The sequence below is a fragment of the Bufo gargarizans genome, chromosome 1 (assembly GCF_014858855.1).
Source record: "Bufo gargarizans isolate SCDJY-AF-19 chromosome 1, ASM1485885v1, whole genome shotgun sequence".
In the NCBI taxonomy this organism is placed as follows: Eukaryota; Metazoa; Chordata; class Amphibia; order Anura; family Bufonidae; genus Bufo; species Bufo gargarizans.
The window spans coordinates 746,332,423-746,356,302 of NC_058080.1; the positions used below are offsets into that span (position 1 = coordinate 746,332,423).

The following is a 23,880-nucleotide window of genomic DNA, read 5'->3' on the forward strand; positions in this document are numbered from 1 at the left end:
CGAGGGGTGGGCGATATGGCCTAAAATCTATATTGCGATATAATTTTAAGCATGTGCGATATATTCTATATATAACACTTAGAAGAGGGGGAGTAGAAGGGAGGGGCTGTGGCCACTGCACCACCAATAAATATAGTTAATATGCCTGAATACAAACGTAGCTACCTGCATGTGCCGGCCATATACCATACCTGGTCTCTATTACTGCGCGCAGTGATCCGCCGCAATTAACCCCTCAGGACCTAAGGGGTTAATTGCGGCGGATCACGGCGCACAGTAATAGAGGCCAGGTATGGGATATGGCCGGCACATGCAGGCTACGTTTGTATTCAGGCATATTAACTATATTCATTGGTGACACAAAAGGGGGGTCAGCACATCCCAATGCGCAGGTGCACGTTGCTTGTGGCTGCAAATATACATCTAATAAACACATAGTGCAACAGCACTCTACAAACCAAAGGTAGAGTACACAAGAATATTACATTGTAAATGCTATGCTAATAACTTAGAGATGCTTAGCAAATACATTTTGTACAAAATCATTTGAGCCCATCTGCCGCACGCCAAGGCGATCTCTATAAGACAGGTCCTAACACTAAAGCTCACCTGTTGGGTGCCATCACAGTGACCATGAAATCCAGGAAGTGCAGGTCCCACATGCATGCTGGGCCCCTGTTGATCCATATCTGTGTGGAGCCAAAATGGCCTTTATAGAATCCAGGGACTATAAATACCAGCATGCATGCACTCCCTTAGCCTCCTCTGCCTCACAGGCTGATTTTAATTAGCATGAGTATATAGTCTGCTCAGCATGCATGCTGGTATTTATAGTCCCTGGATTCCATGAAGGCCATTTTGGCTCCACACAGATATGGATCAACAGGGGCCCAGCATGCATGTGGGACCTGCACTTCCTGGATTTCATGGTCGCTGTTATGGCACCCAACAGGTGAGCTTTAGTGTTAGGACCCGTCTTATAGAGATCGCCTTGGCGTGCGGCAGACGGGCTCAAATGATTTTGTACAAAATGTATTTGCTAAGCATCTTTATATGGATACACCTTAATAAATAGGGAATGGTTGGTTATATTAACTTCCTGTTTGTGGCACATTAGTATATGTGAGGGGGGAAACTTTTCAAGATAGGTGGTGACCATGGTGGCCATTTTGAAGTCGGCCATTTTGAATCCAACTTTTGTTTTTTCAATAGGAAGAGGGTCATGTGACACATCAAACTTATTGGGAATTTCACAAGAAAAACAATGGTGTGCTTGGTTTTAACGTAACTTTATTCTTTCATGAGTTATTTTCAAGTTTCTGACCACTTATAAAATGTGTTTAATGTGCTGCCCATTGTGTTGGATTGTCAATGCAACCCTCTTCTCCCACTCTTCACACACTGATAGCAACACCGCAGGAGAAATACTAGCACAGGCTTCCAGTATCCTTAGTTTCAGGTGCTGCACATCTCGTATCTTCACAGCATAGACAATTGCCTTCAGATGACCCCAAAGATAAAAGTCTAAGGGGGTCAGATCAGGAGACCTTGGGGGCCATTCAACTGGCCCACGACGTCACCAGACAGCAACACAATTTCTATCTGCTCCGCACGTGTTAACCTCGGCGACATGTCAATGGCTGTAAACAAAGAGAAACTTGTAAATAACTCATGAAAAATTAAAGTTACGTTAAAACCAAGCACACCATTGTTTTTCTTGTGAAATTCCCAGTAAGTTTGATGTGTCACATGACCCTCTTCTTATTCAAAAACAAAAGTTGGATTCAAAATGGCGACTTCAAAATGGCCGCCACGGTCACCACCCATCTTGAAAAGTTTCCCCCTCACATATACTAATGTGCCACAAACAGGAAGTTAATATCACCAACCATTCCCATTTTATTAAGGTGTATCCATATAAATGGCCCACCCTGTACTTTTGTACTCTACCTTTGGTTTGTAGAGTGCTGTTGCACTATGTGTTTGTTAACTATATTGATTGGTGGCGCAGTGGCCACAGTCCCTCCCCTCCTCCTCCTCTCTGTTCTCATTGGTGGCGCAATGGCAGTCGCACACAGTGGGGAGGGAGAACATGGTGCGTGCCGAGAGCGGAGCATGCCATGTTCTACCGCGATATGGCGATATAAACAAAATCTCTATCGTTGGCCAAATTGATATGGTTTATATCGCATATCGTCTATATCGCCCACCCCTAGCTCAGCCTTTCCGTTCTTCTGCTCCGTTATTGGAGCAGGATAACTGAGAGGACGGATTCGGCACATAACTGAGCCGAATGGAGCCTACGGACCCCATAGACTATAATGGGGTCCGTTAGGTTTCCGCTCAGAAGATGATTTTGAAGCGGAGACAAAAGTCCTGAACGCTGATGTGAACTCAGCCTAAAATATAAAAAGTATAAAAATATATATATATTTTATTTAATAAATAAATATATTAATGGCATACGGAAAATGTCGTATTTGCCATTTTTTGTCACTTCAACTACCCAATATTTTTTTTAGAGAAAGTGATCAAAAAGTCGCACACACTTCAAATGAGCCCCGTACACATAACTACCAAAAAGTTATAGGGGTCACAATGTGGTCATATTTTTTTATAAATTTTTTCCTCAAAGGTTTAAAAAAAAGAATTTCAGTATAAAAACAATACAAGAAAAATGCTACAAGAGTGGTGTAACCGCACTGACCTGGAGAATGAAGATAACACGTCAAGTTTACCACATAGTGTACAGTGTAAAAAAAAAATAACTTTATCAGAATTGCGTTTTTCCCCAATTCTACCCCATTTGGAGTTTTTTTCCGCTTCCTGCTACATGGTATACAACCGTACATGGTGCCATTAGAAAGTACAACTTGTCCCGCAAAAAGTAAGCCCTCATAAGGCTATGTGAATGGAAAAATAAAAAAGTTAGGACTATGGGAAGGCGGGGAGTGAAAAACGAAAACGCAAAGATGGAAAATCCCAGGGTCTTTAAGGGGTTAATATTAACCACAGACGAATCACATTTCCTTTTTTATCTTCTATTTACTTCTAGCTTTTATGTTCTCTTATCTAATACACTGGAAAAGATAAAGGACCTGGGATGATGTCACCATCATGTGATCACTGTGTGAGGGGTGGAGCTTGGCAGTGAGTCACTGATCACATGACGGTGACGTCACCCCAGGTCCTTCAGCTCTGGCAGTGCAGCAGATACTGGGCAGGTCCTGGTCGGTAGTCAGGGCTCTTGTTCTCTCTGGTATCAGCCATTCCTCCAGCCTGCAGGTAAGATGAGCTGTGAGGAGACAGTGTGGTGGAGAGCTCAGACATGTCACCTCTGGAGATTCTCCTCCATTACACACAAGGACTCCTTCTCTGCTCCTCAGCTTAGTATGATGGGGGAGGAGTAGTGGGGATAGTGGGGGTTGTGCCGGATGAAACACTGCCAGCAGCTTAGATACACAGGGAGCTCAGAGTTTCCTGCCTCCACACACTGCACTGACAGGAGCTTAGATACACCTGGAGCTCAGGGTTTTCCCATCAGTTCAGCTTTATGAGGGTCTGAGTTATGGGGAAAAGTTGTACTTTTTCTCGGCCTCATTATAGGGGACATGGGACTCACTGATTAACCTTTTATTCCTTCTTTTTCAGGAGGGATAAATAAAACCAGCAATACGACCCTTCTCCTGAACGAGCCACCAAGGATGGACAGGAAGGAGATCAGCAGAAGAATATTAGACCTCACCTTGGAGATCATCTCCCTGCTGAGCGGAGAGGTAAACTTTTCTAGATTTCTCTCCTCTTTATTGTATTCTGTAACAAGTCAGACATCGGGAAGGAGAATCCATCATAGGAAGTGATAGGCAGAGTCCAGGGTCCTGGAGAACGGCCTCCAGACCTTCCAAGTGACTGAGAACCTGAAGATCAGCCCCCAATATGGTGAGTGATGTGTCATGTGACCAGTGACCAATAGTCATGTTGTAGGAGCCATGAGAAGGTAAGTAGGCACGTTGTACCAGGAGGAGAGGGCCGGAGGAGAGCACATGGCCCCTGAAGGGTTTATTCCCTAAGTGTCTCTCTCCATCCACAGGAGTACACAATAGTGAAGAAGACATCGGGGGACTGTGTGACTCCCATCATCCATCTCCAGGAGTCAGGAGGGTGGAGAAGGACCCCTCACCCCATCACAGAACCTCCCCCTCACCCCCTGATACATGAGCAGAAGATCCTAGAACTCACCCACAAGATGATGGAGCTGCTGACTGGAGAGGTGACACTGCTGGGAATGCTGGGAGATTCTCCAGTAACAGCACTGGAGGGGTCTGGGTGATGACGGTGTCATTGTGTTGTCAGGTTCCTATAAGGTGTCAGGACGTCACTGTCTATTTCTCCATGGAGGAGTGGGAGTATATAGAAGGACACAAGGACCTGTACAAGGAGGCCATGATGGAGGAGCACCAGCCTCTTATATCACAAGGTAAGAGCCGTCATGTGCAGTGTATACACGTGTGAGCAGTGACATGTAATGGAGGAGCACCAGCCTCTTATATCACAAGGTAAGACCCGTCATGTGCAGTGTATACACGTGTGTGCAGTGACATGTAATGGAGGAGCACCAGCCTCTTATATCACAGGGTAAGAGCCGTCATGTGCAGTGTGTACACGTGTGTGCAGTGACATGTAATGGAGGAGCACCAGCCTCTTATATCACAGGGTAAGAGCCGTCATGTGCAGTGTATACACGTGTGTGCAGTGACATGTAATGGAGGAGCACCAGCCTCTTATATCACAAGGTAAGAGCCGTCATGTGCAGTGTGTACACGTGTGTGCAGTGACATGTAATGGAGGAGCTCCAGCCTCTTATATCACAAGGTAAGAGCCGTCATGTGCAGTGTATACACGTGTGTGCAGTGACATGTAATGGAGGAGCACCAGCCTCTTATATCACAAGGTAAGAGCCGTCATGTGCAGTGTATACACGTGTGTGCAGTGACATGTAATGGAGGAGCACCAGCCTCTTATATCACAAGGTAAGAGCCGTCATGTGCAGTGTATACACGTGTGTGCAGTGACATGTAATGGAGGAGCACCAGCCTCTTATATCACAAGGTAAGAGCCGTCATGTGCAGTGTATACACGTGTGTGCAGTGACATGTAATGGAGGAGCACCAGCCTCTTATATCACAAGGTAAGAGCCGTCATGTGCAGTGTATACACGTGTGTGCAGTGACATGTAATGGAGGAGCACCAGCCTCTTATATCACAAGGTAAGAGCCGTCATGTGCAGTGTATACACGTGTGTGCAGTGACATGTAATGGAGGAGCACCAGCCTCTTATATCACAAGGTAAGACCTGTCATGTGCAGTGTGTACACGTGTGTGCAGTGACATGTAATGGAGGAGCACCAGCCTCTTATATCACAGGGTAAGAGCCGTCATATGCAGTGTATACACGTGTGTGCAGTAACATGTAATGGAGGAGCATCAGCCTCTTATATCACAAGGTAAGAGCCGTCATGTGCAGTGTATACACGTGTGTGCAGTGACATGTAATGGAGGAGCACCAGCCTCTTATATCACAGGGTAAGAGCCGTCATGTGCAGTGTATACACGTGTGTGCAGTGACATGTAATGGAGGAGCACCAGCCTCTTATATCACAAGGTAAGAGCCGTCATGTGCAGTGTATACACGTGTGTGCAGTGACATGTAATGGAGGAGCACCAGCCTCTTATATCACAAGGTAAGAGCCGTCATGTGCAGCGTATACACGTGTGTGCAGTGACATGTAATGGAGGAGCACCAGCCTCTTATATCACAGGGTAAGAGCCGTCATATGCAGTGTATACACGTGTGTGCAGTAACATGTAATGGAGGAGCATCAGCCTCTTATATCACAAGGTAAGAGCCGTCATGTGCAGTGTATACACGTGTGTGTAGTGACATGTAATGGAGGAGCACCAGCCTCTTATATCACAGGGTAAGAGCCGTCATGTGCAGTGTATACAAGTGTGTGCAGTGACATGTAATGGAGGAGCACCAGCCTCTTATATCACAGGGTAAGAGCCGTCATGTGCAGTGTATACACGTGTGTGCAGTGACATGTAATGGAGGAGCAACAGCCTCTTATATCACAGGGTAAGAGCCGTCATGTGCAGTGTATACACGTGTGTGCAGTGACATGTAATGGAGGAGCAACAGCCTCTTATACAGTCCTGATCAAAAGTTTAAGACCACTTGAAAAATGACAAAAAATCCTATTTAGCATGGCTGGATCTTAACAAGGTTCCAAGCAGAGCTTCAACATGCAACAAGAAAAAATGGGAGTGAGACAAAACATTGTTTGAGCATTCAATTTATTTAAAATAACGATTAAATTGAAACAGGCTGTTTTTCAGCTGATCCAAAGTTTAGGACCACATGCCTTTAAAAGGCCAAATCTGCCCAAAGATGTGGATTCATTGTCATGTTCTGTCAGGTAGTCACACGTTGTGATGGCAAAGACAAAAAAACTCTCCCTTTTTGACCGTGGTCAGGTTGTTGACCTGCATAAGCAGGGTCTCTCACAGCGCGCCATCGCTGCTGAGGTGGGACACAGTAAGACAGTCATTTGGAATTTCTTCAATGATCCTGAGGGTTATGGAACAAAAAAGTCGAGTGGAAGACCCAAATAAATTTCATCAGCACTGAGCCGGAGGATCCAATTGGCTGTCCGTCAAGACACTGGACGATCCTCGACCCAAATTAGGGCCCTTACTGGTGCTGACTGCAGCCCCATAACCATCAGACGGCATCTGAGACTGAAGGGCTTCAAAAACAAAAAACGTCTTCAAAGACCTCGTCTCCTTGAACGCCACAGAACTGCTCGTTTGGACTTTGCAAGAGAGCACCAAACATGGGACATTCAAAGGTGGAAGAAAGTTTTATTCTCTGATTACCTTGATGGTCCTGATGGTTTCCAACGTTACTGGCATGACAAGCAGATCCCACCTGAGATGTTTTCTACGCGCCACAGTGGAGGGGGCGCCATAATGGTCTGGGGTGCTTTTTCCTTCAGTGGAACAAGGGAGCTTCAGGAAGTACAGGGGCGTCAAACGGCCGCTGGCTATGTCCAGATGTTGCAGAGAGCATTCCTTATGACTGAGGGCCCTCGTCTGTGTGGTAACGACTGGGTTTTTCAACAGTACAACGCTACAGTACACAATGCCCGCAGGACAAGGGACTTCTTCCAGGAGAATAACATCACTATTTTGGCCCATCCTGCGTGTTCCCCTGATCTAAATTCAATTGAGAACCTTTGGGGATGGATGGCAAGGGAAGTTTACAAAAATGGACAACAGTTCCAGACAGTAGATGGCCTTCGTGCGGCTATCTTCACCACTTGGAGAAATGTTCCCACTCACCTCATGGAAATGCTTGCATCAAGCATGGCGAAACAAATTTTTGAAGTGATCAAAAATAATGGCGGAGCTACTCATTACTGAGGTCATGTTTGGAAGTTGGATTTCTGTTTTGGGGGGGTTTAGTTTTTTTTGGGAGGTGTGGTCCTAAACTTTTGATCAGCTGAAAAACAGCCTGTTTCAGTTTATTTGTTGTTTTTATTAAATTGCTCAAAAAATGTTTTGTCTCACTCCCATTTCTTCTTGTTGCATGTTGAAGCTCTACTTGGAACCTTGTTAAGATCCAGCCATGCTATTCAGGATTTTAAACTTTTGATCAGGACTGTATAAGGTGGGTGTAGATGGAGAGGAAAGAATGAGAAGACCAAGGAGTGAGATTTGACCTGGAGATCTTGAAGCTTATGGACACCTTGGGATAAAACAAAGAGAACACAGAGCGGTTAAAAAGCCTATCCCACCTTCCAGTGTTATTCTGTCCCTACAGTGGACGGGTGCAGAGTAATTCCCTGCTCTAGCGGATTTTATTGACTACAGGCTGGATCAGGGGTGAAGGCCTCTCTTTCCACTCCATTATTAAGGCCTTGGCTAAAACCTCTCAAAGTGAGGTCTTAAAGCTATTTTTTCTCCAGACCCTTCTTAGGTTACCTGTATGGTGGGTGACCGCTGCATGAAGTATGCTTGCTGCTGGGATCATGCCGCTGGTCTTGGGAGCTGATTCGCCACATTTCCATGGGGGCGCCGGGTGCCGGTATCTTTCTCCCCAGTTCCTCAGAAGCTCAGAGGAACAAGTAGGTTGAGGTCTGTGCTGCAGAGTGACAGTGCACTGGGGAGTCCTTTCCGTCTTTGGGTGTTCAGACTGCAAGCAGCATAGCAGTGGCCGGGCAGTGTGGAGCACAGTAATGCTTGAGACCTGAATCCTGTTCTCATGTTCCAATTGATGGGCACTTTTACCGGATTAATCCCTAAAAGAAGAGGGGAGGAGCCACACAGCAACAGGAGGGGCTATCTGGGTATCTAGTAACATAGAACATAAGGCCGAAAAAAATACATTTGTCCATCCAGTTCGGCCTGTTATCCTAAAAGTTGATCCAGAGGAAGGCAAAAAAAAAAAGTGAAGTAGAGGCCAATTTTCCCCACTTTAGGGGAATAAAAAATTCCTTCCCGACTCCAATCAGGCAATCAGAATAACTCCCTGGATCAGCGACCCCTCTCTAGTAGCTATAGCCTGTAATATTATTACGCTCCAGAAATACATCCAGGCCCCTCCTGAATTCCTTTATTGCACTCCCCATCACCACCTCCTCAGGCAGAGAGTTCCATAGTCTCACTGCTCTTACCGTAAAGAATCCTCTTCTATGTTTGTGTACAAACCTTCTTTCCTCCAGACGCAGAGGATGTCCCCTCGTCACAGTCCTGAGGATAAATAGATGATGGGAGTGATCTCTGTACTGACCCCTGATATATTTATACATAGTTATTAGATCTCCCCTCAGTCGTCTTTTTTCTAAAGTGAATAACCCTAATTTTGATAATCTTTCAGGGTACTGTAGTTGCCCCATTCCAGTTATTACTTTAGTTGTCCTCCTCTGGACCCTCTCCAGCTCTGCTATGTCTGCTTTGTTCACTGGAGCCCAGAACTGTACACAGTACTCCATGTGTGGTCTGACTAATGATTTGTAAAGTGCTAGGACTATGTTCTCATCGCGGGCATCTATGCCCCTTCTGATGCAACCCATTATCTTATTAGCCTTGGCAGCAGCTGCCTGACACTGGTTTTTGCAGCTTAGTTTGCTGTTTATTAAAATTCCTAGATCCTTTTCCATGTCAGTGTTACCCAGTGTTTTACCATTTAGTATGTACGGGTGACTTGCATTATTCCTTCCCATGTGCATAACTTTACATTTGTCAGTGTTTAAACCTCATCTGCCACTTATCTGCCCAAACCTTCAATCTATCCAGATCCCTCTGTAGTAGTATACTGCCCTCTGTAGTATATATACAGTATACTGTCCTCTGTAGTATATATACAGTATACTGTCCTCTCTAGTATATATACAGTATACTGTCCTCTTCAGTGTTAATTACTTTACACAGTTTAGTGTCTGCAAAAATGTATATTTTACTATGCAAGCCTTCTACAAGATCATTAATATATATATTGAAGAGAATAGGGCCCAATACTGACCCCTGAGGTACCCCACTAGTGACAATGACCCCTCCAGTACTGACCCCTGAGGTACCCCACTAGTGACAGTGACCCAATCTGAGTATGTACCACTAATAACCACCCTCTGTTTTCTATCACTCAGCCAGTTACTTACCCACATACAGATGTTTTCTCCCAGGCCGAGCATTCTCATTTTATATACTAACCTTTTATGTGGTACAGTGTCAGATGCTTTGGAGAAGTCCAGATACACGACATCCATTGATTCGCCGCTGTCAAGTCTAGAACTTACCTCCTCATAGAAACTGATTAAATTAGTCTGACATGTCCGATCCCTCACGAAGCCATGCTGAGATGGCGTTATTCGCTTATTTCCGTTGAGATGCTCTAACATAGCATCTCTCAGGAAACCTTCAAACTGTTTACCCACAACAGATGTTAAACTTACCGGCCTATAGTTTCCAGGCTCTGTTTTTGGACCCTTTTTGAATATTGGCACCACATTTGCCATGCGCCAATCCTGTGGGACATTCCCTGTCAGTATAGAGTCCGAAAATATCAGAAATAAGGGTCTGGCTATGACATTACTTAATTCCCTTAGGATACGAGGGTGTATGCCATCTGGTCCTGGCGATTTGTCTATTTTAATCTTTTTAAGTCGCTGATGTACTTCTTCCTGGGTCAGACAGGACACTTTTAGTGGGGAATTTATTTTTACATTCTGCATTTCATCTGACAGTTTATTTTCCTCAGTGAATACATTGGAGAGAAAAATATTTAACAGCTTTGCTTTCTCCTCGTTGCTCTCTGCGACTCCCCCCTAATTACTCTTTAAAGGGCCGACACCTTCAGATTTATACTTTATAGCATTTATATAATTGAAGAACATTTTAGGGTTAGTTTTACTCTCTTTATCAATTAATCTCTCGGTCTCTAGTTTGGCCGCTTTTATTTGTTTTTTACATGTTCTATTTTTTTCCTTATAGTTTTTCAGTGCTTCCTCGCTACCTTCCTGTTTTAGTGATTTATATGCTTTCTTTTTGTCATTTATTGCTTTCTTTACAGTTCTGTTTATCCACATTGGTTTCTTTTTGTTCCGTAACCTTTTATTCCCATACGGTATGTACCTCTCAAAATGAGATTTTAGGATGTTTTTAAAGATATCCCATTTTGTGGCTGTATTTTTATTTGTGAGGACTTTATCCAATTTAGTTAGGCCTATGGCCTCTCTTAGTTGGCTAAATTTAGCTTTTTTGAAGTTTTGGTATTTTTGTTCCTCCCTGTAGAAACGCTCTTTTGAATGATAATTGGAAGGTTATTACTTTATGGTCACTATTTCCCAGGTGTCCCCCAACCTGCACGTCTGTTGTTCTGTCCGGCCTATTGGTTAATACTAAGTCCAGTATGGCCGTCCCTCTAGTCGGGTCCTGAACCAGTTGGGAGAGGTAATTGTCTTTGGTTATTGCCAAGAACCTGTTTCCTTTATGAGATATACAAGTTTCAGTTTCCCAGTCTATATCTGGGTAGTTGAAGTCCCCCCATAATAACCACCTCATTATGATTTGCCGCCTCGTCTATCTCGTTCAGTAGTAGATTTTCTGTGGACTCTGGTATATTAGGTGGTTTATAGTAAACTCCTATTAGTAATTTATTGTTGTTTTTAGCTCCATGTATGTGTACCCACAGTGACTCCACATGTTCATGTCCCTCACTTATATCTTCTCGGACTGTGGGCTTTACACAGGACTTTACATAAAGGCAGACCCCTCCCCCTCTCCGGTTTTGACGATCCTTTCTAAACAGACTGTAACCTTGTACATTAACTGCCCAGTCATAGCTATCATCCAGCCGTGTCTCAGTTATTCCCACTGTCATAGCTATCATCCAGCCGTGTCTCAGTTATTCCCACTGTCATAGCTATCATCCAGCCATGTCTCAGTTATTCCCACTGTCATAGCTATCATCCAGCCATGTCTCAGTTATTCCCACTGTCATAGCTATCATCCAGACATGTCTCAGTTATTCCCACTGTTATAGCTATCCTCCAGCCATGTCTCAGTTATTCCCACTATGTCATAGTCCTCCTCATACATCACTAATTCCAGCTCCCCAGTTTTATTAGTCAGGCTTCTGGCATTAGTATACATACATTTAAGAGGTTTATGTATATTTTGTACCCTACACCTTTCCTTCTGAACTGTTCTAGTCCCTCCTTCCATTCCTCCCCCAGTCCCACTACCTACCCCCCGGTCTCTATCTGCACTATCTTCCCCTCCTATAATGTAATTTCCCTCCCCCCCAGTCCCTAGTTTAAACACTCCTCCAACCTTCTAGCCATCTTCTCCCCCAACACAGCTGCCCCTTCCCCATTGAGGTGCAGCCCGTCCCTACGATAGAGCCTGTAGCCGATAGAGAAGAGGGCCCAGTTCTCCAGGAACCCAAACCCCTCCTTCCTACACCAGTTCTTGAGCCACTTGTTAATCTCCCTAATCTCCCGTTGCCTTTCTTGTGTGGCTCGTGGTACAGGCAGTATTTCGGAAAATACTACCTTTTGAGGTCCTTGCCCTCAGCTTTTGACCTAAATCCCTGAAATCATTTTTAAGGACTCTCCACCTACCTCTAACTTTGTCATTGGTTCCGATATGGACCATGACCGCTGGATCTTCTCCAGCCCCTCCCAGTAATCTGTCAACCCGATCCGCGATGTGTCGAACTCTAGCGCCAGGAAGACAGCACACTGTTCGGCGATCCCGGTCTTTGTGACAGATTTCCCTATCTGTTCCCCTAATAATGGAGTCTCCCACTACCAGCACCTGTCTGGCCTGCCCTGCTCTCCTGGTCCCCTGCTTACCGGAGCTGGTATTCCCCTGACTGGCAGAGGAAATGTCCGGCTGCAGCAGTGCCGTCCCCGGACTGACATCCCCCTCATCTGCCAAACGTGCAAACTTGTTGGGGTGTGTCAGATCAGGGCTAGCCTCCCTGGCACTCTTCCCTCTACCCCGCTTTCTAGCTGTTACCCAACTAGCTACCTCACTTTCCTCAGCCTCCTCTCTGTCATCCTCCCCCTCATCTACCCCAAAGAGTGCTTGCTCGGTGAGAAGCAAACTCTTTTTTGCAAATTGTCAATGCCTCTCAGTGTTGCAACTTGCCCATTAAGGGGGATAGATACAAGGTACTGTGTTCCTCTATCATGGATGCCCAGAACTCGGCCCTATGGGAGCACTCTCCAGAGCCTCCTGTACAGGGACATGTAAATGGTTGTAATTGCACATGTTCCTGGATCCCTATCTATCAGACAGGTGGCAATAGCAGTTGTGTATTCCTCATTCATTGCAGGGGAAAAGGAAAGCCACTATAAAGTGGAACTAACAAAGCAACCTAAAAGATGTGCTACCTGTAGTAAAAGACTACAGGATGTGTATACCAAACAACTCTGTGCTGACTGCATCAATAAAGTGATGAAGGAGGAACAGCCGACATTACTAACAGACTTAAGAACAATGATACATGAGGAAGTCCAGGCATCTGTATCCGCTCATGCCTTCAACTGCCACTACAGCTCTCCGTCCATACACTGCACTGCCGAGAGCTTAGAAACATACAGAGCTCAGGGTTTTCCCATCAGCGCAGCTTTATGAGGGTCTGAGTTTTGCAGGATGAGTTGTACTTTCTCTCGGCTTCATTATAGGGGACATGGGACTCACTGATGACCCTTTTATTCCTTTTTTTTGTAGGGAAGATGAAGAAAACCAGCAATACGAGCCTTCTCCTGAAAGAGCCACCAAGGATGGACAGGAAGGAGATCAGCAGAAGAATATTTGACCTCACCTTGGAGATCATCTCCCTGCTGAGCGGAGAGGTAAACTTTTCTAGATTTCTCTCCTCTTTATTGTGTTCTGTAACAAGTCAGACATCGGGGAGGAGAATCCATCATAGGAAGTGATAGGAAGAGTCCAGGGTCTTGGAGAACGGCCTCCAGACCTTCCAAGTGATGGAGAACCTGAAGATCAGCCCTCAGTATGGTGAGTGATGTATCATGTGACCAGTGACCAATAGTCATGTTGTAGGAGCCATGAGGAGGTAAGTAGGCACGTTGTACCAGGAGGAGAGGGCCGGAGGAGAGCACATGGCCCCTGAAGGGTTTATTCCCTAAGTGTCTCTCTCCATCCACAGGAGTACACAATAGTGAAGAAGACATCGGGGGACTGTGTGACTCCCATCATCCATCTCCAGGAGTCAGGAGGGCGGAGCAGGACCCCTCCCCCCATCACAGAGCCTCCCCCTCACCCCCTGATACATGAGCAGAAGATCCTAGAACTCACCCACAAGATGATGGAGCTGCTGACTGGAGAGGTGACACTGCTGGGAATGCTGGGAAATTCTCCAGTAACAGCACTGGAGGGGTCTGGGTGATGACGGTGTCATTGTGTTGTCAGGTTCCTATAAGGTGTCAGGACGTCACTGTTTATTTCTCCATGGAGGAGTGGGAGTATATAGAAGGACACAAGGATCTGTACAAGGAGGCCATGATGGAGGAGCACCAGCCTCTTATATCACAAGGTAAGAGCCGTCATGTGCAGTGTATACACGTGTGTGCAGTGACATGTAATGGAGGAGCACCAGCCTCTTATATCACAAGGTAAGAGCCGTCATGTACAGTGTATACACGTGTGCAGTGACATGTAATGGAGGAGCACCAGCCTCTTATATCACAGGGTAAGAGCCGTCATGTGCAGTGTATACACGTGTGTGCAGTGACATGTAATGGAGGAGCACCAGCCTCTTATATCACAAGGTAAGAGCCGTCATGTGCAGTGTATACACGTGTGTGCAGTGACATGTAATGGAGGAGCACCAGCCTCTTATATCACAGGGTAAGAGCCGTCATGTGCAGTGTATACACGTGTGTGCAGTGACATGTAATGGAGGAGCACCAGACTCTTATATCACAGGGTAAGATCCGTCATGTGCAGTGTATACACGTGTGTGCAGTGACATGTAATGGAGGAGCACCAGCCTCTTATATCACAGGGTAAGAGCCGTCATGTACAGTGTATACACGTGTGCAGTGACATGTAATGGAGGAGCACCAGCCTCTTATATCACAAGGTAAGAGCCGTCATGTGCAGTGTATACACGTGTGTGCAGTGACATGTAATGGAGGAGCACCAGCCTCTTATATCACAGGGTAAGAGCCGTCATGTACAGTGTATACACGTGTGCAGTGACATGTAATGGAGGAGCACCAGCCTCTTATATCACAAGGTAAGAGCCGTCATGTGCAGTGTGTACACGTGTGTGCAGTGACATGTAATGGAGGAGCACCAGCCTCTTATATCACAGGGTAAGAGCCGTCATGTGCAGTGTATACACGTGTGTGCAGTGACATGTAATGGAGGAGCACCAGCCTCTTATATCACAGGGTAAGAGCCGTCATGTGCAGTGTATACAGGTGTGTGCAGTGACATGTAATGGAGGAGCACCAGCCTCTTATATCACAAGGTAAGACCCGTCATGTGCAGTGTATACACGTGTGTGCAGTGACATGTAATGGAGGAGCTCCAGCCTCTTATATCACAAGGTAAGACCCGTCATGTGCAGTGTATACACGTGTGTGCAGTGACATGTAATGGAGGAGCTCCAGCCTCTTATATCACAAGGTAAGACCCGTCATGTGCAGTGTATACACGTGTGTGCAGTGACATGTAATGGAGGAGCTCCAGCCTCTTATATCACAAGGTAAGACCCGTCATGTGCAGTGTATATACGTGTGTGCAGTGACATGTAATGGAGGAGCACCAGCCTCTTATATCACAAGGTAAGAGCCGTCATGTGCAGTGTATACACGTGTGTGCAGTGACATGTAATGGAGGAGCACCAGCCTCTTGTATCACAGGGTAAGAGCCGTCATGTGCAGTCTGTACACGTGTGTGCAGTGACATGTAATGGAGGAGCACCAGCCTCTTATATCACAAGGTAAGAGCCGTCATGTGCAGTGTGTACACGTGTGTGCAGTGACATGTAATGGAGGAGCACCAGCCTCTTATATCACAAGGTAAGAGCCGTCATGTGCAGTGTATACACGTGTGTGCAGTGACATGTAATGGAGGAGCACCAGCCTCTTATATCACAAGGTAAGAGCCGTCATGTGCAGTGTATACACGTGTGTGCAGTGACATGTAATGGAGGAGTACCAGCCTCTTGTATCACAAGGTAAGACCCGTCATGTGCAGTGTATACACGTGTGTGCAGTGACATGTAATGGAGGACCACCAGCCTCTTATATCACAAGGTAAGAGCCGTCATGTGCAGTGTGTGCAGTGACATGTAATGGAGGATCACCAGCCTCTTATATCACATGGTTGTTTGGCTTATAGAGCGCAGGATTTATTCTCTCATTATAACGTTGTTGTTGGTAAATTGCAGTAATTTTTCCACATAAATCAATGTGAGCTCTTTAGGTTTGGATGTAGTGGGAACTCATTTGTATAAGGCTGGTGTAGATGGAGAGGAAAGAATGAGAAGATCAAGGAGTGAGATTTGACCTGGAGATCTTGAAGCTTATGGACACCTTGGGCTAAAACAAAGAGACCACAGAGCGGTTAAAAAGCCTATCCCACCTTCCAGTGTTATTCTGTCCCTACAGTGGACGGGTGCAGAGTAATTCCCTGCTGTAGCGGATTTTATTGACTACGGGCTGGATCAGGGGTGAAGGCCTCTCGTTCCACTCCATTATTAAGGCCTTGGCTAAAACCTCTCAAGGTGAGGTCTTTAAGCTATTTTTTTCCTTCACCCATGACAGCACCACGAGAGAGAGGATCCGCCACCAGAGACATGAAACCTTCAGAAAATAAAAGGGCGGACACTCTCCTCCCAATTCAGTGTGGTTTCCTCTCTCTGGTGAAGCCTGCAGTTTTTCCTTTCAGGTTCTTCCCTCTGGTGGTGCTCTGTTCATACCTGCGGTCCCGGGGTAAGTAAGGCGGCATCAGTTGGTGCGTATGGGGACAAGCAGAGGCACAGCTAAACTCCGGAGGGAGTGATAGTGTGCTGGAGCTGGAAGTGCCTGGAGGCATCACTTGATGCACTAGAGGCACGGATGACGAACCCCAGGGGGAGGAGGAGGAGTATAAGCTTCCGGCAGTGAGTAGGCCGGGGAAAGCGGTCACATGATCGGCGCACTGCGTTGCGAGTGACGTCATTCAGGTGCACCTATGAGAAGAGCGCAGTTTTCGATTTGCCTGGCATTCCAAGCAATCCTGGTGGCCAGTAAGGGAAATGGAGGAGGACAAACTTACTGAGGAGACAGTCCCTCCAGTCTCGGTATTTCTGAGGGGGTGAGTGCCTGGGTCTCTTTATTATGCTTCCTTGTACTGATGTATTTATGTTAATCAATTGTCAGACAAGAAAAGTCTTTTCTAAAGTGTTTTCTAAAAAGAAGAATAAACAATGTGCCCTATGTAAATCCGTGTTGTCCTCAGATTGGGAAAAGAAGATGTGTCAATCTTGCATAGATAGAACAGTAGCGGAAGAGTCTCCTTCCTTTTATAAATGTCTCCAGACCCTGGTTAGATCTGAAGTCAACTCTACACTATTATCTAGGAAGGGACTGGGGGAGAAAGACCCTAGAACAAAGAGCCGGGAGTCTGTACAGGAGTATATATCCTCTGACCCTGAGGAGGAAGAGATACACTCCTCTCTGTTTGAACAATCTGAAAATTCTTCACAGTCCTCCTCTGAGGATGGCGAGATTAGTGGAAGTCCCTGTTTTCCTTTAGAGGACACAGATAAACTCCTGAAAGCGATTCGCTCAACCATGGGCATTGAGGAGACGAGAAAGCCCCGATCTATTCAGGACATCATGTTTGGGGGCCTGAAAATCCAAACACCATAGCACATTTCCAGTCCACAGAAATGTTTCAGCCTTAATCAAGGGGGGATGGAAAAAGCTTTACAGGAGAGTGTTTATATCAAAAAATTTTAAGCGTAAATATCCATTCAAAGAGGAAGACTCTGCTACATGGGATAAAGCCCCAAAAATAGACGTAGCTATCTCTAAAGTCTCTAGGAAAACAGCCTTTCCATTCGACGATATGGGGATACTAAAAGATCCCTTAGATAAAAAGGCTGATACCTTTTCTAAAAGGAGCATGGGAGGCATCAACTTCCTCCTTTAGGCCAAGTATAGCCTCTACCTGTACAGCCAGGTCCCTTATAGTCTGGCTTTCGGAGTTAGAAAACCAACTTAAAAATAGAGGTCCCAGGGAAGAGATTATTGCTTCCCTTCCAACAATTAAGAAAGCAGCGGACTTCCTAACTGATTCTTCCGCTGATTCAGTCAGATTGGCAGCCAAATCTGCAGCATTATCAAACTCGGCACGAGGAGCGCTATGGTTAAAAAATTGGGGTGGCGATCTCCCGTCTAAAAAAAAACTTTGTGGTGTCCCATGCGAAGGAGAACACTTGTTCGGTCCCACTTTGGACGATCTATTAGATAAGGCGGCCGATAAAAAGAGGGAAGTTTCTGGGGTTCCAGAATTTTTTCTTTTCTTCTTTTCGTACCTTCAGAGGGAATTGAGACTCAGACAAAAAAATCCAGAGATGACAAATTTAGGAACCAGAGGAAGGGTAGAAACTACTTCAACAAGTCCTTTGGGGATAAAAATAAACAAAACCAACAATGACGCCAGATATCCAGTGGGGGGAAGACTAAAACATTTCTTCATAGAATGGACCCAAATTTCATCAAGTTCTTGGATTCTAGACTCAATCTGCAGCAGTTTAAAATTAGAATTCCGTCTGGTCCCTCCAGCAAGATTCTTTATTACAAAAATTCTAACTCCAAGTGTAGGAAAATCTGCCATGGAAAAAGAAGTACAAAATTTTATAGAAAAATCATTTTTAATCCCGGTAATGGAGCAGGAGAAAGGCAAAGGGTTTTATTCCCCCTATTTCTGGTAGAAAAACCAGACGGGTCTTTAAGAACTATTATAAACCTAAAGAAGTTAAATCAGTGCTTCCAGTTAAAAAAAATCAAAATGGAAACTATCATATCAGCCATAAACCTTCTTTTGCCTCATTGCTTCATGGCAGTACTCGACCTCAAGGATGCGTATTACCACGTCCCAATTTTTGCAGATCTTCAGAGGTTCCTAAGAGCCGCTGTCAGTTAGAACATTTCCAGTTTCAGGCCCTCCCTTTCGGCCTATCTATGGCTCCAAGAGTATTCACGAAAATAATCGCATAAATGGCAGCCCATATAAGGGAAAGGGATATTCCTTGTTATTCCCTACCTAGACTATTTTTTAATTGTTGGAAACACAGAAGATTCTTGCAGAACAGCGGCTACTGCTGAGGTAGTAAAAATCCTAAACATTTTAGGATGGATAGTAAATCAGGACCACGTCCCACAAAGAGGCAGTTTTTTCTGGGATAAATTCTGCATTCGTCCCTCCAGAGATGTTTTTGGCAAGAGGAAAAAGTGAGTCTCATCCAAGAAAGAATCAGGGGCCTGATCAGAAACCCTGTAATTTCACTAAGGAAGGGGATGTCTATCCTGGGGTCTCTCACATCTTGTATTCCAGCAGTACGATGGGCACAGCTCCATTCAAGGGGACTACAACGGGAGATCTTGTCCCAATGGAAAGAAAGCAACTATCTAGAGGTAAAGATAAAAATATCAAACCAGACCCTCCAGAACTTGACATGGTGACTGAAAAGAGAAAATCTTATCCATGGAAAATGGAAGAACTAATTTGTCTGACCACAGACCCAAGCCCATGGGGATGGGGAGCTCATATTCAGGAAGTCTCCCTCCAGGGCCTTTGGGGAAGTGTCCAAGAAAAAAGGTCCTCCAACCTGAAAGAGCTGATGGCCGTGTGTCTAGCAATGAACTCTGTCCTTCTCAGGATAAGGGGAAGAGATTTAGGAATTTTAACGGACAACAAGACGGTAGTTTCATACTTCAACAAACAGGGAGGCACAAAGTGCAGCACTCTAATGCAAGAAGCCTACAGAATCCTAAATCTAGTAGAAAGAGTATGTACTTCAATCTCGGCAGTCCATATCAAGGGCATCGAAAACAAATAGGAGGAGTTTCTAAGTCGTCAGATACTTTCTCAAACCGAGTGGTCTCTCGACCAATCCGTTTTCAAAAAGATAACGGACCTCTGGGGGCAACCAGACATAGATTTATTCGCGACTCACCAGAACAACAAAGTCACAATCTTTTTTACCCCTAGATCATACCGGATCCCTTTATGGCATAGATGCTTTGATTCAGAAATGGGATTTTCACCTGGCCTACGCCTTCCCTCCCTTTCCTTTAATTCCCTGTGTGTTACAAAAAATCCGGGAAGAGAGGGCAAGAGTGATCCTCATTGCCCCCCTTTGGCCGAGAAGATCTTGGTTCACGTGGCTCCGGATCCCTTCGGTCTCGGACCAATGGGTGCTTCCGGAGATCCGGGGCCTGTTGAGCCAGGGACCAGTAATGCATCCTCATATAAAGAACCTCCACTTAACTGCTTGGAACTTGAAAGGTACATGCTAAGGAAAAGGGGGTTTTCTGAGGCCCTAATTTCAACCCTTTTTAAGAGTAGGAAGAAGGTTACTGTTGCCATTTATACTAGGGTATGGCAGAAATTTTTAGCCTTTGCACAAATTCAGATTAATGATATTCCACCCTCTGCTCCCATAAACTTGGTATTACTTGGCAGGTAGTACCTTTTTAAAAGTACATGTCTCGGCATGTCAGCTCTATTCAATCAAAAGATTGCAGCATTCCATTGGGTATCTAGGGTTTTTAAAGCAGTTGACGGGTCTTCCTTGGTGTCATCAGTCAGGCCTCCTCCTTGGGATTTGGACATAGTCTTAAAAGCCTTAACTTGTCCCTCATTTGAACCTATAGATTCAATTTCCATAAAATGTCTTACCCTGAAACTATGTATCCTGGTTGCATCGACATCTGCCCGCAGAATAAATGAAATTCAGGCCATCTCCATTAACCCCCCGCACACCACAATTTTTTGAGGACAAGGTTGTGATTCGTCCTGACCCGGCTTTTCTAGACGTCCATGTGGTGCTTCTAATTACCAGTAGGACTAATTTCTACTTTTCAATTGGTCTTTATTAAAATTGTTCAGACTTTTTTAGATGAAGGGGTTAAAAAATCTGTTTATTTGCACTTCTCAGTCATGAGCCATCAGTTGACAGGACTGAGAAGTGAAACTCTGCAATCAGAAAAAAACTTTTTTTTTATTTTTTTTTATGTAATCTATGTTTGGATTATTTTTTTAATTTGAGCTGACTGTAAAAGACCCTCCCTTAACTGGGAGAGGGATACGCCCCTGACAAAGCAGATGGTGAAACCCGGGTTGGGCGATTGTTGGGAGACCGATGTTTTATCGTCATATGCTTGTATTTTTATCCCTTTTGTAAGTACAATAAATTTGCAGGATTCTGGTTTTATCTTTGGTGCTTCACTATCTGTGTGCTTTACCTCTATTTGGTCAATGTAAAGCTAAAGGCGAAAATTTGGGAGAAGCGCTTGCATACTGGAGCAGTGATTGATTCTGTGGAAACTTGCTCAGAATCATCAGGAGCAGCGCATTTTTTTCCTTTGAATATCCCAAAAACCTAGGTGGAGCTGAAGGGAGACAAAAAAGGGAGAGTAAAAGTATAATTCATATCATTCAATAACAACAGTAATAATGGTAAAGATATACACATGGGTGTACCCACAAAAAACAAAAATCCCCCAAAAAGGGCAGTAAAAATGGGAACACTGTATCAAAACTATGTATGACTAGCTATGTATAAATATCAGGGGTCAGTACAGAGATCACTCCCATCATCTATTTATACCCAGGACTGTGACGAGGGGACATCCTCTGCGTCTGGAGGAAAGAAGGTTTGTACACAAACATAGCAGAGGATTCTTTACGGTAAGAGCAGTGAGACTATGGAGCTCTCTGCCTGAGGAGGTGGTGATGGTGAGTACAATAAAGGAATTCAAGAGGGGCCTGGATGTATTTCTGGAGTGTAATAATATTACAGGCTATAGCTACTAGAGAGGGGTCGCTGATCCAGGGAGTTATTCTGATGCCTGATCGGAGTCGGGAAGGAATTTTTCCCCTAAAGTGAGGAAAATTGGCTTCTACCTCACAGGGTTTTTTTTTTTTGCCTTCCTCTGGATCAACTTGCACATCCTACTTGTACCGTACATTGATTCATTTACAAAAGTCTTCATATGGACCTCAGCACAGGTGATGAGGAACAGAATATTATTTACACCTGAAAACTAAAGAAGTGAAGGAGCTTAGAGAAGACAGATCTACAGGAGGCCATGTATTCAGTCACTGTGTGCTTGTGTCTCCACAGATGGATCCAGGAGGAGAAATCCACCAGAGAGATGTCCCCGTCCTCTGTATTTCCAGGACTGTCCAGAGGAGAAGGTCCCAGAGAACCCTCAGGTAGATGGAGCTGAGCCCTATACACATCTATATAGGGGGGTCCTGCAGTCATAGAGGGGTCATAGATTGTGGGGGTCTCTTCTGTGGATCTGTTAGATTTCCCACCTGTCTGCTGTATTGTACTGAATTGTTACAGATGACAAATCAGGGGGAAGATCTGACTGATATTAAAGTGGAGGATGAAGAAGAGAGGATGATGGGCGATCCCCCGTATAAGAGTGAGATGGAGGAGGACATTCCAGAAGATGTCACCACAGGTATGGAATCACGAATGGGGAAAGTGACTTCAGATTCTGTCCTTGGTGCCTTCAGGACAGGAGGAGAATCTGATGCCTTCCTCTGGATCATCTTGCAGGATAACAGGCTGAACTGGATGGACACATTTCTTTTTTCAGCCTTATAAACTGTTACTATGTAAAAAGAGATAATAGAATTCAACCCCCATGTGGAGGAAAATAGCAGAGGAAATCATATATAAAAAAAACAATGACAATAAGTTCACCGGCTATATCCTGAGCTCCTATGGAGTGATGGGCTGCCTGTAAGGAAATAGTAAAAATGGGAACAAATCTTATACCTGTTATAGAGAGAAACAACAAGGGGACTACAGGGCCTTGGTCCGCACCGATGTGTCACTTCAGGTCCTGAACTTTACCCACACCACTTTTCTTACCTATTGCATGATCTCTCCTAAACAGCTGTCCCCAACTGAGCGATAGTCCTTAACCTAGCTAAGTTCACACGGCCTAGCCAGAGGAGGGGTAAGGAGAAGACAGACAGGCCACAGACAAAATATGCACTAACTCAAATCAGAAACCGTGAATCAATTCTAACACCAGGGAAGAGACAACACGCAGAGTCAAGTATCAAACAGATCAAAACCAGGAGGTCAGAGGCAAGGTCACTAACATGCAGAAGGTCAGGAATCCAAATTGAAAGTGAAATAAAGCGTGTGGTAAGAAGACCAATCACAGGCAACTGTGGCCAGCAGTTGCCGTTTTAAATACCCCGCTCACAGGAAGCAAGTGACGCCAGCCCCGAGATTGTTTGGCCCGGCACCCCTAATAGGCCGACCAGACCCACAGTAATGGGCTGATGCTGGCGACACTGCATTACAAAGACCGGATTCAGTACAGGAGTGCGGGCGGGTAAGTGCATTACAAGATATCAGAGAAATTAAACAGAGTTGTGGCCGGCACAGGGGACATGTTGCCCCATATAATATAAACTAAACTGTGACATAATAGCAAATGAGAAATAGCAATTAAGTATGTGGATTATTAATCCCAAAAGGATCCATAGTCACCGGCCAATCAAGTGAAAAGGGCCCTAACAACATCCAAGTTCAGGATCCAAACTGAATCTCTCTAGAAGATCAAGGAGGAGAATGGTGGGGTAATGCTCGCATGCAACGTCTTTTCTGGTGGGGCTGATGTATTGTCCATGGATATTTGAAGTATATCACAATTAAACTAAAGCAAGCCCCCATCGATAGCTGATGTTATTATCCAGAAAAATGTCCAGCAGGGGTCGTAAGAATCTCCTTTGTGAAAACTTCGACACATGATACTTTCTTTATGGCAAAGTTGAAAATTATATTTAGAGGTTGAGAGGTTCTTCCCTGAGGTGCCACAGCCCTGGAGCACAGTCCATTTTCAGTGGTAAATCAAGAATTTGATTGAATAAAGCCGAAGGTCCCTATTATCTAAGACCTCAGGGTATCTTCTCATTTTACGGCCTGAGTTTGGGCATCAGAATGAATTGTTGCTTATTTGGACTGCTAGGAAACAAATATGGTCATCCTATAGTTGCTCAGTACGGCCTATGTTAGCTTTCAGATCCTCCCTA

The 23,880-nt window shown here is 45.0% G+C and overlaps 1 protein-coding gene and 2 long non-coding RNA genes across 3 annotated transcripts in view; all 3 read left to right on the forward strand.

Moving 5' to 3' along the window:
• The window catches only part of LOC122925023 (zinc finger protein 585A-like), a 147,232-nt gene that overhangs the window by 119,414 nt on the left and 3,938 nt on the right, over positions 1 to 23,880 (forward strand). The window lies entirely within an intron of this gene.
• LOC122925041 lies at positions 3,225 to 4,140 on the forward strand. The gene is made up of 3 exons (XR_006387484.1): positions 3,225 to 3,285; positions 3,652 to 3,776; positions 4,091 to 4,140. It is a non-coding gene; the product is annotated as an uncharacterized LOC122925041 (long non-coding RNA).
• On the forward strand, positions 4,417 to 13,788 carry LOC122925042. The gene is made up of 3 exons (XR_006387485.1): positions 4,417 to 4,477; positions 13,300 to 13,424; positions 13,739 to 13,788. It is a non-coding gene; the product is annotated as an uncharacterized LOC122925042 (long non-coding RNA).